Source organism: Drosophila willistoni, chromosome 3R (genome assembly GCF_018902025.1).
Source record: "Drosophila willistoni isolate 14030-0811.24 chromosome 3R, UCI_dwil_1.1, whole genome shotgun sequence".
NCBI lineage: Eukaryota > Metazoa > Arthropoda > Insecta > Diptera > Drosophilidae > Drosophila > Drosophila willistoni.
Genome location: NC_061086.1, coordinates 28,557,616 through 28,571,040, shown reverse-complemented (window position 1 = coordinate 28,571,040; position 13,425 = coordinate 28,557,616). Strand labels below are relative to the sequence as shown.

Below are 13,425 nucleotides of genomic sequence, written 5' to 3'. Positions count from 1 at the left end.
TTAATTTCCGATGCGCATGAATTTTTCATGTTGATTAAATATTAACCAAGTTGACATATTTATGCAATTCAAATGTGCGAATTCTCTTTTCACAGATAAACACTGAGGGCCAGAAGCCAATGAGGGCGTGGCTTGTACTTCTAGATAAGTACAAAGCTACAAATAAATATATGTACATATATATATTTATATAAAGAGAGCATGACAGCCATTAGGAATATTGATTTCCATATCGCACTCGAAACATTAACCAAAGTCACAAGGCAAATGCCAGGATACGCAGGATTCACATATATACATATAGACACAAACACACTCGGGCTCACATATACAACTAAATGCGCTGACGTAATGTGAAAATTATGCGTTGTAATTTGCGCCAAAGGCAAAAGCGGAAAAGGAAGAAGACAACGCACTCCAAAAAAAAAAAAAAAAGGACAAAAAAAATAGAAAGCAAATGTATTCCAACGAAGCGAGTCAGTGGCAGAGCCCGAACATAGGAAACAAACACTGAGAGAAAGAAGATATTTAATAGAGGCAAAAGATATACACACCAAAAGCAAAAAAAAAAAAGAAGGAAGGAATACTACATATGCAGATGTGGACAAGAAAAATTGGAACACTTTAACAGTCTCCGTCTCCGCTTCTGCTTTTGCTGTTGTTGCTTTTTGGCACTTTTTCACTTGTTTCAAGGAAGTTGTAAAAATAAAACAACACACGTAAAACGACAGATATATAGCGAGTATGAGAGACGAGAAGAGAATGAGAGGAGAAGAAAAAGAAGTAAGAAAAGAAAAAAACACAGACGAAAGAAAAATAACTACATGAAAATTTGTGGTTGCTAAAGAATGCGGTTACTCCCCCCTCTGTCTTCTACCCACTTCCCGAAAAACATCCAAATGCCAGCAGCCAGCAGCAGAATGTAGAAGAAATATTTGAAACTCTCGACTCCCCGTTGCCCAGGGAGATGCTCAAATTTGTGGGCACTAAATGTGGCATGTGGCGTGTGGCGCCGTGACACACGCAACAAACAAAACATAACACAAGCTGAGCCGTAAATGTTTAGAAATAAATTTGTGTCGCTTGCAACGTCTGCAAAAAAAAACAAGAAAAAAACAAGCCCAACAACAACAACTCTCAGAAAAAGAAATAAAACAAGACACAGAACAACACAGAAACCCCTCATAAATGTTTACACCTTGTCAAGGTATAGGTACCTACTTTTAGGCCCACTTTCCCCCATTACTTAGACTAAGGCAGCCGACGACAAGTGCGGGCGGAGTGTCTAGAATGATGCGAAAGAGTGCCCGAGAAACGTGTCAATGAGAAACGTTGCTGATAACCGCCGTTGCAAGTAATAATGATAATGGCTGACGTAGCATTACGTCTCTTCCCCTCTCTCTCTCTTGTGCACAGTGGAGCAAAACACAGCACGCTCACTGTGTACCAAATTGTGTAGCCAAGACTGAAAAACATTTGTTTTTACTCAGTCAATCTTTGCTTATAAAGTTAACTTCAACTAAAGTCCTACTAAGATATAGAAATCATACAAAATACAAGGACATAGAGCCAAATAACTATATCTATTCTAACTATATCTATGGCGGAACTCGGGTTGTTAAGTGGAGGGAATCCTGACTGGCTTTTTGAAACATTGACATAAATTTTTGAATGTGCTAAGGATAAAATACTTATGATTCTTGAAAAAAATATTCGTAATATACATTTTTTGAGTTACAAAGCAAACGGAAATTTATAAATTAGTTAAAAACAATGGATACTTTACCAATCTATTGCATATTTTATGGAGCAAAGTTCCCCTATTTCATAACTCTATATTCTATATCTATCTTTGACCACGCTAAGGGACATTTGTGTAGTTATAAGTTGTTTATCGTTGATACAGTTTTTTAATTTAACAGATTTCATTGATTTAAAATTAGTAAACATTTTTTAAAATTTTTTTCTCCACTTTATATAAACTCATCCCTTAGTTTTCCTGTTCACTGAGTATTTTTCTCATTCTCCATTACATTTATTTGCATTTTTCCCCTTTTTGCTTGGACCAGTCAGTCATCTCATAGTCCTTTTCACTTATTCTTCGTGCTTTTACATTGTTGCCTCTCGTATTCTTTTGAGTTGAGTAACTGCACAGATCTACTTGTTTGTTTCTACATATATATGTATGTATATACTCGATACAATGGCCAGCAAAAGACATTTAAAATTGTTGAGTTGAGTACATAATTTGTTTAATGGTGATTTATTGTTTGGCCACCGAGAAAAGCTGTGACTCTTCTGCTTTTCTTATCTAACAAATGATAAAAATTTGCAAATTTTTGTGGAATAAATGTGCAGAATTCTTTATGGGTCACATTTATCTGGGTGTGTCTGTGTGTGTGTGTGAGCCACTTTTCTTTGCTTCTTTCTTTTCGCTCTCTTTTCTTTCTGTTTTTGGGTGCTTTTTTCCCCTTATTCGATTCTCTCATTTCATTTGGTTTAAAGTTTTGTTTTTATGTCAAACTTTTCATAATTTTTTTTTTTTATTTTTTGCTGTCATCATTTGTTGTTAGCTATTTAATTAAAATAGTTTTTTCTCTCCATTTCTGTTTAATTTTTAATGAGCTTAACTAATTTCAGTTTTGTTCGACGGCTGAATATGTTAACAGTTACGCAACTTTTTACGCCCTTTGCCGAGGGGTTTGTGAGGAGGAGAAAGGGCAGCAGGCAGCAGCCAGCAGCCAGACTTTGTGTGGCAGGTGGCAGGCAATAAATTTTATGAGTTTGGAGCACTGGCAAACCTTCAGCCTCAATTAGTTTCATTAATGTGGAAAATTGAATTATGAATTCAACGAATTTGGCTTAAACAGATAAATATGGAAAAATTAATTTCATATTTTTCCAAATATTATGGAGAAAAAATATGAAAATTTCTAACAGACATTAATTTAATAGAGAACATAAAACAAATTTGTGCAAATTTGTTAATGTTAATGTATCTTTCATTAGAATATAAATAAAAGCATAGAAAAGCTTCATTCACATATAATTTCAGTTAGATTACATTTAATTCTCTTATTCATTTTCTCGGGTTAAACAAATTATAATTGTTCATGTTCATGTTGAAAATCTAATGGATATGTTAAAAGGCAGACAAACTTGACTCCTACAGAGAGAGATAAAAGTTTTAAAGACCATTTGTATGCACAGAGTATGTACATACATTTTATTTCATTTTTCACATATCGTTTTCATTTTTGTGGTGCTGGCGGTGTCAGAGCATATTGAAAATGAAATTAATATTAAACAATGCGTGACATTTTTGCCACAACCCAAAAAAAAAAAACCAAAAAGAAAAACACAATGCAGAGCAGGGCAATAAGCAAAAGCAAAGGCCAACAAGAAAATGGCAAACAAAAACCGCAACTCGTTAAAATTGTATACCATTGGCCTGGCATGCGAGTTGGCTAAAAGTGAACGCAAATAACAAGAAGCCATTTGGCAAAAAAGTTAAACAACACAACAAAACACACATTCACACACATCCACACACACACAGAAACAAAAACCAGCAGCAAGAATTAAAAATTCAAGCAGGCAAAACGAAGAACACAACGTGAAAAACCAAAAGAAGAACCTAAAAAATAAAATGGTTAAAAAAAGAAGCAACACTTAAAGGTGTTTGCAGCAAAAAATAAAATATACATATATATATATTACGTATACGCCGCATGGTACATGCCAAGGGCTAGTTAGTTAGCTAGTTTGTGTGTGTGTTTGTGTTCGCTGTTGCTGAAATTGTTGCTGACAAATAAAATATTTAAATATTTCTCAAACATTCTGACATTTCACACTGACAAAGTGCCGCACCCACATAAACACACTCTCACACACACACACCCACACACACAGAGACACTCACACAAAAAAGTTGTGGCAAATTGTGGTTATTGTGCAAAAACCGAGCAAAAAAATACAAAATTTAAATAAAATTTAAGCTCGTCCCTTGTCTGCCGCCTCCCCGCCTCCTTGGTACCCTTCTTCATTATACAGGCCGATGACTTGCAGCAATCAAAAAATACAAAAAAAAAAGAAAAATTTGTATGCATTAAACTTTTAATTTTTTCCCCAGTTGGCACACACAAAAAAAAAAACGAACTTTTCCACACAGTCCACTGGCCCAGCACAAGAACTACAAATCATCATCGTCATCATCATCATGCAGTTTGAGGGACTCCTGCTGTGGAGGGCTGCGGGAGAGGAGAGGGGAAGGGGGGCTGAAATTGAGGCTCAACTTTTTTGTTGCGCATTTGAAACGGAAGTGATTTCATCAAATATTCATATTAACTAATTGGATTTGTTGCCATTTTTGCATTTTGTGTCCTTCACAACGGATATTGCCTGTCGAGTGGCAAAAACCCTTTCTACATTTTCCATATTTCACTGTTTTTTTTTTGTTACCTCCTTCAATCTCTCACTCACTATATGTGTATGTGTGTGTGTTTGCTTTTTGTTATTTTTGTTTTTTGGTGTTTTTGTAATTTAATATACAATGTTTATTTTAAATTAAAAATGTATTTGCTCATGTGTCAGTTGAATGAGTAACTGAATGAATAAGGGAGAGTGAGAGTGAAAGGGTGGAAATCAAAGGAGTCAGAGGCAAAAAGTTTAACCGTTTGTTCAAGGACATCCACATCAATTTGGCTTACCTGTAAAGATGTACAAAAAATATTCAAAATGAACAAAACTAAATTAAATTGGATTTTTATTACTTTAGATATTTCTTTTTATAGTTTATTATTATTAGTTGTTAGAGACTTAATATTTAAATTTCATTAGAACTCTGCTTTCGAGTATCCTTTGAATTAGTCCAAGAAAAAAACCTTATTGTTTTCTTTGTAGTTGTATTTAATTTAAAAATGTTTAATATAATACTCAACATAAGCTCCACTTAGTTCTGTCTACTTAGGACAAACTTCTCATTTTAATAAAGTAAACGAAAGAAATACTGATAACGAAAAAAAAGTAAAGAAGCGAAAAAGAAAAGTAAAATTGGTAATACCCGTGAATTTTCTTTTCATTAGCATTCAAGGCGCGAGCATTTATTGGCCAATGAATAAAACAAGCAAAAGTCTGGCTGGAAAAAAGAACTAAAGCTGCGAATACAACACGAAAATGTGTCAGTTAAAGTGACGAGAGAAGGGCATATACCACACACACACACACACACACACATACAAATACAACATGTGGAGGGGCAAAGTAAAGAAAAGAAATGGCAAACTGAAGTAAAGTGAAGGGTAGAAGCAAAAGCAAGGAATGCCAAGCAATGAACTCCAACCAAGAGCCAAGCCAACGCAGAAAAAACTTCACAACTGGCAACTGGCTGCGGCAACTCTTTTGCCTGCTGCCTGGTGTTGTGCCTCCAACTTGTTCTTCTTCTTCCCCACCTCTTGCCCTTGCCTCTGCTCATCTGTGTACTCGTTGCCATTACTTGCACGCTCAGTTCTGGGCCATGAAGAAAACGTGGCAAATATTGCAAAAATATTAAAAAATGTTGCCGCCAGGCGCCTCGACAAAAAAGAGAAACGGGGAAATACAAAAAAAAAAAAACCGAAAACCAAAACGAACAACGAAAAGGAGCAACAAACAAAAAAAAAGGAGAACCAGCCAGCAAGCCCTACAAAATGGCATAGAAAATTAATAATCGCGCAATTTTTGCACCAGTAAACAATGGAGAAAAGTCTTGGCTCGTTAGTTTCCTCATTATTCTGAATTTTCAGCTTGCAGTTTACTTTTCCCATTTTCCCTCTTAGTTCTTAGTCTTTTTTTTTTTTTTTGTCTTCTCTGTGTCTGCATTCTGGCCAGGCAACTGAACGACGGAAGTGTAAGAAGAGAGCAAGAGGTGCAGCGGGGAAATGGAGGGGAAAATAAAGAGAGGACAACTGTCTGACAAGATGAAGTACAAGACAAGTCTGCACCGGGCAAATGATGAATAATATGATTTGATATCATATTTCATGAAATTTGTTAGCCCAAGAGAAGAAATTTGTGATTTAAGAGAAGAAAATGCAATTCTTTGACACCATTTTCAGAAAATGTAAATGATTGTATGACCTAGTTATTCTATATATTTCTACTCCATTACATCAAGAACAAGAATCGAAATATTATACTTACACTTGCACTTAATGGGCAATTATTTTGAATGTGGGCGTTCATTTAAAGCAAATTATTAGAACTGAATTCAAACTCTTCAGTTTGCTTGGTTGAAGTCTCTAGTCACAATTTTCATATTGAAAACTAGATTTCTTCATATATCTATCAAACAAATGCATAAAATTTTCCATTGAAATCAATCGATGAAATCGAATCCAATGAAATATTTAATTTTTTTTTCTTAACAATCTATTTGTAGACAAACAAATTAACCTTAATTTAAATATTTAACATATGCAGAGCAGAATTTGATTATATTCAGGCAAAGAGGCATCAGGCCAGAAAAACTGAAAGAATTTCATTTTTTTCATTCCAATTCCGTACCCCCAGGGGAGTATAAAAATAAAACGTTTTGCCGTTAAGCAAACGCTGACTGGCCGCTAAAATTTAAACCGAAACAGGTGACTCTGTCTCTCTGCCTGCAAAACGAGGCATGGCAAAACTTTTAACCGAATTGTTTATTTAACAGCAATGAAAAAATCATTACGCATTTTTATCACACAACTTCAAAAGGTAAAATTCCCATGAAGCAAAAACCGTAACGAAACGAAACAAAGCGAATGAAACGAAGGAAGAACAAAAAAAAAAAAAAAGTTGAAAAGTTTTTAATGCATATCAAAATTATACACTCCACAAACAAGAAGAAAGTACACTAAAATGGTGATTTAAAATGCAAAATGAAATGACAAAAATAACAAGAAACAGATACCAGAGAGACAGCCGGTAACACCGATTTTCAGGCACCCTCTCTTTGTTCCTATATAAATGATCATCCTATCATGAGGTTCTTCCTTTCATCTAGCATTTGATTCTCTATAGAATTAACTTTTTCAAACATTAACAAAGAACTGAAGCTCTTCAGAAGTATTGAACAAGTTTAAGCCTTTTGTAAAAGCTCCCAATAAAGGGTATTTAAAAGAGCTATATAATCTTCTATAAGCACAAATGTAACAAGTATTATACGCAATTTGCCCTCATATTATATTTTATTTGTTCTTGCTTTATACAAGTTAATGTAATTTGTCATTGCATTTAAATTGTTCATGCTCATGTTTTCTGGTTGGTTCTTGGTTCTGGCCAAGCCAAACCGAACCAAACCGGACCGGACGGAGCAGTCCGTAGCAAACCGGACAAAGCCGTAGAGAACCACGGCAGAGCAGCGCTTCAAGTTCATTGTGCATTAATAATTTAGTTGTCGTTTCTGTGTCGCGACGAGTTGGCCAATGCAAAATCGAGTTGACACGCTGGAAAAATATTCTCGATTTTCTTTCGGTTTTGGTTACTTTTTTTTTGTCTTTTTTTTTCGTTGGTTGTGGGTTTTGCGCTCCTTTCTGCTGGCGTCGCGTTGTCCTTTGCGGTTGACGCTCTTCGCTGTTAGCCGGTGACCACCAACATCATGGGAATACAGTGTATCGACTGTATTGTATTGCATTGTATTGTATATGATTCGCTTGGTTGGCAGTTGTATAAAATTACAATCGATAATGGGACGTGCCAGTGTGTGTGTGTGTGTGTGTGTGTGTGTGAGTGTCTCTATTGTAATATTTAACTATCTGACCACAAAATGTGGAATGTTTCTTGGCTTTGATTCAATCAACTGTGCCCCAGACAATATTCTGCCATAAATGGTGTCATGGCAATTTACACCAGCTTATACCAGTCATAAATTGCAAAGAAATAAGAAAATTCTGAAAATTATATTGAGGCTAACTCTTTCACTCTCTGCTAAGGTGTGTGTTAGAAAATTATTAGTAGGAATGAAACCATAAAATCGTTTTACCAATTTGAATAGAAATATGACAAACAGTATTATAAATTTATTATTAATGGATAGTGACATCTGGAATATCTTTTTGATATACCATAAAATCAATTTGCAAATCTTGATTAAAAGAATGAAATTTTCAACAATTTTGCATTCTAATTCAAATCCCCATTTATAATATTTATTATATTTGGAATATTGGACTTCGAAATGGACAAAAAAAGGAATTCGTTATCCTCTATTGATCCAAAATATTCTCAACAAATGTATAGCTAATATTTGCATCAATTTGCAATTTCCTATCGTAATACCAACGAGAGGCTAACAAATAATCACCAGTTGGATACGGTAAACGTAAAACTTCAGCTCTTGGATAAAAGCCCTTTATAAAAATCGGACCCTGTTCACAAAAAAAGATAGATTGAAAATAAATATTATCAAAGAATTATTACCAACACAACTCACCACATATGGACATGTATGATTGAAATTGGAAAACTCTCGGGTCAAATTGAAAAATAATATAGCAACTGGATTGTAAGCTTGTCGATAAAAACGACAGGCATCCACCTCAATGTATCCATTGGCTCTTTTGAACACTTGCAAATGAATTCGTATATCGTTCACAGGATATAGAATCGTTCCATTGAAATTGAATATTACCTTATTCCGTTTAATTGCCTTCAAGCGACAAGTGTGTATCACAACTCTTGACTTGTTGTAGCTTTCACATACAGCATTTGTTAGTTTAAATACGACAGATTCCTGAACAAAAAAATTTCAAAGTTTATGTTTATTCTCCTCAACATTTGCCGAATACTTTACACTTTGTGGGCCCATAACCAGTGAAAATATAAACAGGCCAAATATGACTCGACTAGACAACATGATGTCGCAACACAACAGCAGCAAAACACATTTGCTTTTTATTTATTCAACAAGTTGTTAAAATATTATTAAACTGAAGAACTTATACTAACAAACGAAAAGAGTTAATTGTTTATAAATTAAGCTATAATTATTAAAATTATTTAACATATTTATTTTTATGCATGACAACTTTCCGAAATTATATTAAATTGATTTTTAACGATTTTGGTTGTTTTTTCGCTTTCAAGTTAAACAAATTAAATATCAATTGAAAAAAATTTAAAAAAAAAATTAATAAAAATCACTACTGTAAACTTTTATCGTGTTAGCTTTGATTTCATATCATAGTTGAATATTTTTAAAATAACAAAAGACGACGGTAAGACTTAACTTTTTATAGAGAATGTCAACGCAATCAAGACGCAAACAAGTTGTGTTTTCATTAAATAATCACCTGGCAACACCTTTCAGCTTTCCAAAAGACAACAGAAATATATATATTGTCTATAGTACCTACCATAAACATATAAACAAATAAGTATATTCGATAAATGGTAGAGAAATTTCCATTCAAAAAATTTTTTGTTAACCTTTCGGTTAGTAAATACAATTCCACCAAAAAGATATAGGATTATATTTTAAGAAAGCTTTGAATAGGCCACAGTCTTAACGAAAGTATTAGCTTTGGTTTTTTTAGTATTATGGAATAAAAACTAAATCTAAAAACACTAATAGTGATATTAATATTATAGTCATGGTTTTTTTTTTAAACAATTTCTAGAATGAAGAAAAGACACAGAGAGACAAGAAATACTTATCGCCAATATCTCCAACAAGATTTTAATACAAGAAGAGTAGCACTGCTCTAACAAATCTCATGCTATCCCCAGTCCTTTCAAAACTCACTTCCATTACTAGCTAATCTTTTTTAGAGAAAATATCTGAGGCTTCCAAGAAATCTACTTTATTCAATTAAGAATTTTTGTGAATTCAAATTCATATGGACACGTTTCCATCATTCATATAATCTGCTTAGCCATTTTAATTTTCCACGTGATCGTGAAACTTTTCCACTGCCTTTTATCTTTGTCGCATATGTCAGGCCGTAGCAAGGACAGAGGGGACTCACCTTGTTCTGTTCTGTTTTTTTTTTTCTTTTATCGCCGTCGTCCTTTTCAATAAATTCCCATCGTCGGAGAGTTTTGGGTAGGCCAAACAAAGATATCCACAACACGTGACAGATTTGCTTGGATTACATACGCTTACACGCATACGCATACAAACACATGCACACACACATACACAAAGAGACACAGAAAGGACACCGAAACAAGGATGCGCCTTTTAACAGACAACGCAGAAGTTGTTGTTGTTGTTGTTGTTGTTCTTGCTGTTGCTGTTAACGTAAATTCAATTATATATAATTTTTGGTGACACTTATGATTAAGATTTTCAATATTTATTTTTTGCTTTTTTCGCTTTCAAATTTCACTTGACTGATGCGATTAGCAGCAGCAACTTAATCACCGATTTAATCGAGCTGAAGTGACACACGGCAAACGACGGCACGACACAACACGGACAAAAACACGGCGGAAAGCAAAAAGCCGGAGTTTACGGTAATGGAACAGACACAAAATTATACAGCAGCTTAGCGTGGCACACAACTGAAGCCAACGACAACGGCATGCGAAGTGTTTTAGTACGAGACCTCACAAGATATGGAGAAGTCGTGAGCCGAAGGTTCGCAGCACGTTTGCTAAAACGAGAGACCACATTTTATAGCATACATTTGAGGGCAACGAAAGAGAGCAAAGCCTTTTTGGGTGTTGGTTTCGGGTTTAATTGGTGAGACATGCGCTTTGCTCCAGCTTCACCAATACATAGAAATGGGCATTAAAGAGAGCGACAGAGAGAGAGAGAGAGAGAGAGAGAGTATTCCAATGCCTTACTTTGCACTTGTCCCAAAGTTGTCCCAACTGACTCAACAGCTGTTTGTATGGGCCACTTCAAAATGACGCACTCGTTTTGGCCATTTGTATGCTTTGTACTACTTACTATCCTTAGCCTGACGTGTGTCTTAGGTCAGAAACTCAACGTTCTCGGCAAGTTGCTGTCTCCCTCGTCGTCGTCGTCGTCGTAGTTGCTGTTGTTTTTGTTGTTGTTGTCGTCGGTCCGTCGGTATCCTCATCATCATACTCTTTCTCACTCTCTCGCTTGCCCTTTTGCCGGTCTTTTTGAACTGAATTTTTAATTATGATAAATGCCCATTCATAAAAATAAATGGCATATATTTTACTGTCCTGCGTTGCGTGTTTTTATTTTTATCCGTCACAGTAGATTCTGCATAATTATTATTATTATTATTTTTTTTTTTTTGTTTTTGTTTTTCTTTCAGCAATTTGTTTGCTTTCCATCTTATTCCCTGCTTCTCTGCTTTCTGTTTGTATTGCCCTTACGTATTCTGTATTCCGTAGTCTCTGCACATGACAGCTTAAGATTTATTTGGCTGCAGTTTGCTGGCGGTTGGGTTGCAGGTGTTGATGGCCCTGATGTGTGTGCCTCAATCACCATCAGCGTCAGTTAATAAAATCACTGACACACACGCACACACACACACACGGACACACACATTCACCTATACATTTGTACTCAACTATGTACACTTATGCTATAAAGCAATACTATGAAAAACGACAAGTGATGAATTGTTGCTATTTTTGCCACTGACAGCAAATGCTTTTAAGCGAGAAAATCGTTTAGCAATCTGATGTTAAGCAATTAACTAGAAATTGAGAAGCAATTAAAAAGTGATATATGTATATACATATTTAGATGGAACACATAGCTCGTAAAATTAGGCTGGCATCTTGATTTATCCATTTGGCAAATGAAATTTGATTCTTTCAGTTTTCAAATAAAGCTTGAAATAATTGAGTTCAATAAAATCATTTTGCCTTAAAAAGAAGAAATCAGAGCAGCTAAAGTCTCTGAAAGGTCCTACCTTTTAACCATTACAAAAGAAGTACTTGAAATTATTAGAATTCTTTCGAATAAACAACATAATTTTCAGTATAGAAAATTATAAAATTTTCTTCCACAGTTGAGACAAAACTAAAAATTTCAAACGATTTTTTGGTTCATAGAACCCAAATGGAACTTTAACTATGGTTTTTCTTGTCGGTCGCCTTCAATAGACATTCGATGAGATGCAATTTTTGTTAACAATTGCTTCAAGTTATGCAATTATTTGCAGACAATGGACAAGTCTGGCCCAGTCTAAACAAACTCAATGGCCACAAGAACAGCAGCTCCATTGTCAATTGGAGATGTGTCCCCCAGTTTACATTGGAGTCTGAAAAGCGAAACTTATCGCAATGTAATGTCAGTTTGTCCGGAAGCTAGTCCTCGGCAAAAACCAAATTGACCAAAGTTAATTTAACCACTGTAAACAAGACAAGCACTTCAAATGCATCTCTGGGCATGAGAGAAAGAAAGTGGAAGACCAACCAAGATGGTTGTAAAAACTCTAGAGCAGAAAGTGGAAGTGGAAGCGGTAGTTCTATGGGATGTGAAGGAAACTGACTGTAGTGAAAATCAATTGAAACGCCGGCAAACGCTTCAATCAATTTTACTTTGGCAAACATTGGAGTGCAAAATAAATCACAGTAACCAGGAGCAGGAAAAAAACGAACCCAAGTGAAGTGAAGAGGTGGCAGCCTTTTAGAACAGGGTTAGCAGCATACATCCTTGCCAGCCACATGCTTGTATCCTTGTGTTTATCTTATTTATGCAAAGCTGTGGCAAACACCACCGCCACCACCTTACCAACAACAGGCAGTAATGCTAAAAAATGAATGAATTCTATGAAATGCGGGTAAAAATGCCCGCAGACAGAAAGAAACAAACAAGAAAAACGAAAAAAAAATAAAAAAAAAAGAAAGAAAGGAGTTGCAACAAACCGATTGGCAATGTGTGCCAGTGAGTGTGTGTGTGTGTGTGTGTGTGTGTGTAAGGACATCATCCTACTTCGATGCACATCAAACATCTCAAACGAAATGAATAATTTATAGACGCATTTGCTGGGTAAGGGCTTGTCGCGTAAGCCAACTGCAGAATATATCAGAGCCTGAACTCTACCCAATATGGAATTGCCAAAGTGAAGTGGTGCACTGCAGATGCCATACAAGAGGTTTACCTCAAAGTGGCCACAAAGAAGGCAAATATATGTATGTATATTTAACTTAGTTATGTATTTCGATATTTCATTTACATTCACATAATCGAAACTCTCGCACAGTTAAGCAAAGTTCATTGTCTGAGGGTTTATCCCCTGCCAATGAACTCTTAATTTTAAATACATTTCCATTTTATATCGCACAATTTCTGGTTACATAATCCTTAGCCTCCAACCCCCACCACCCACTCTCTCTTCTTTTTTTCAGTCGGGCAAAAAAGTTTAAATAAATGACTGCATAAAACTTTGCTAATCTGCTTTAAAAATCCCCAACATGAAATATGAAAAGTGACAACAGTTGACTTTGACGTTGGCGGTTAAACCGCAAAATTCG

General features: G+C 35.2%; 1 protein-coding gene across 1 annotated transcript in view; it reads right to left on the bottom strand.

The window, feature by feature from the left end:
• Nucleotides 1-10,237, bottom strand: part of LOC6647297 (hemicentin-2) — a 71,100-nt gene extending 60,863 nt beyond the window's left edge. Inside the window, exon 1 of the mRNA XM_023178784.2 lies at nt 9,984-10,237. The gene's annotated coding sequence lies outside the window, so the exon portion shown is untranslated. The remainder of the gene's footprint in view (nt 1-9,983) is intronic.
• Nucleotides 10,238-13,425: the final 3,188 nt, after the last annotated feature.